We start from the raw sequence: 2016 nt of genomic DNA, 5'->3' as shown, positions 1-2016 counted from the left end.
GAGTAGAACAAAATTACACCATATAATTAGAAAAAATGGCTAAAACTATATATTGAAACAATAAATATCAATTGTAAACTAATAACAAGGTGTTAGAATTAGTTTTTAATGATTCTTGATTTCATTTTCAAACATTGAGACAATTACCGAATTCATATGAATGTCAATTTCTAAGCATTTACGCACTTACGTAACAAAACAAGATTTTTTGATAAGGTAAAATATTAAACAAAATAGAAAATAAAAAGACTATTCTTTTATAATTTAAAAATCATTACAGCATTAAGAAATCAAAATATTTAACTATTTATAACACTGTTATTTTAGTTCGCAGTGTTATAAAGTTTTTGAACAGAAATTTTCTCTTTATGGAGAAGGTTGAAGCCTTTTTAGATTTAATTTTGTCCCAAGCTTTAGCGAGGAACAAAATATAATCTAAAAAGGCAAGAACCTTTGAGATAAAGAGAAAATTTAAGTCCAAAATTTTTAAAGTATGTTGTGCCAAAATAATAGTGTTATTGTTAATTTTATGAAACTTTTGTCTACTTGTCTTATTTCAATGGCTATTTCTAGATCAAATAAGCTTTGAAACAAAGCAGAAGTGAAGTCAATATATAAAGTTTATTTCAATTCTATTTTTATTTCAATTGAAAAAAAAAATGTTTTTGAGAAACTCCAGGAACCAATAAAAAATGTATAGCATACATGCTTTAAAGGGAGTGTTCGCGAAAAATGAAGTTTGAAGATACGACTTAGACCGTANCCCCCCCCTAGTGTCTCTTCCGATCCTCCTGGGTCTAATCAGATCACTGCTCTGTCATCCAGCAAATAGAAAACAAATAGAAAACAAGTTCCCTCACACCTAATAAACAAACAAACAAACATTCAGAAAATAACAAAGATTAACTGAGAAATGAATAGTATCTATGGTATCTAGGTTCAGGGTTAAAGACAACCGGAAATTCTTTAAATCTACTGATCCCAACGTATTAAGTTTTCTGGCTTAAATATGCTATTTTTTGGATTTTTCAAGTTTTTTTTCAAAAAAAGAAAGAAGTTTATAGTTGCATGAAATCATGAATATAAAGAAACAATCAGTACAAATTCCGTACAGTCGTCTCTGAAGTCTCATCTTTTGTGCAGCTAACCCTGTATAATATCGCTATATATCTAGAATGGTGGACAATTTCTAGAATCCCTAAACTTTATCTCGAGAATTGAAGAGAAAAAAAACTATTTTTACCATGACAAAATCTATATCTATACTATATTTGGAAAAAATTGTATCTAGAAAGAACTATATCTAAAAATGGTAAGATCTAGAAAGGATTATATCTAGAAAAGATTATATCTAGAAAAGATTATATCTAGAAAAGATTATATCTAGAAAGGATTATATATCTAGAAAAGATTATATCTAGAAAGGATTATATCTAGAATGGATTATATCTAAAAAGGATTATATCTAGAAAGTATAATATCTAGAAAGGATTAAATATCTAGAAAGGATTATATCTCGAAAGGATTATATCTAGAATGGATTATATCTAGAAAGGATTGTATCTAGACAGGATTATGTCTAAAAAGGATTATATCTAGAATAGGATTATATCTAGAAAGGATTATATCTAGAAAGGATTATATCAAGAAAGGATTATATCTAGAAAGGATTATATCTAAAAAAGGTAAGATTTAGAAAGGATTATATCTAAAAAGGTAAGATCTAGAAAGGATTATATCTATAAAGGATTATATCTAGAAAAGATTATATCTAGAAAGGATTATATCTAGAATAGATTATATATAGAAAGAATAATATCTAGAAAGAATAATATCTAGAAAGGATTATATCTAGATAGGATTTTATTTAGAAAGGATTGTATCTAGGAAGGATTATATCTAGAAATTATCATATCTAGAATGGATTATATCTAGAAAGGATTATATCTAGAAAGGATTATATCAAGAAAAGATTATATCTAGAATGGATTATATCTAGAAAGGATTATATCTAGA

The sequence above is a fragment of the Eurytemora carolleeae genome, unplaced genomic scaffold (genome assembly GCF_000591075.1).
Source record: "Eurytemora carolleeae unplaced genomic scaffold, Eaff_2.0 scaffold595, whole genome shotgun sequence".
NCBI lineage: Eukaryota > Metazoa > Arthropoda > Copepoda > Calanoida > Temoridae > Eurytemora > Eurytemora carolleeae.
Note: the sequence above shows the minus strand (reverse complement) of the source record.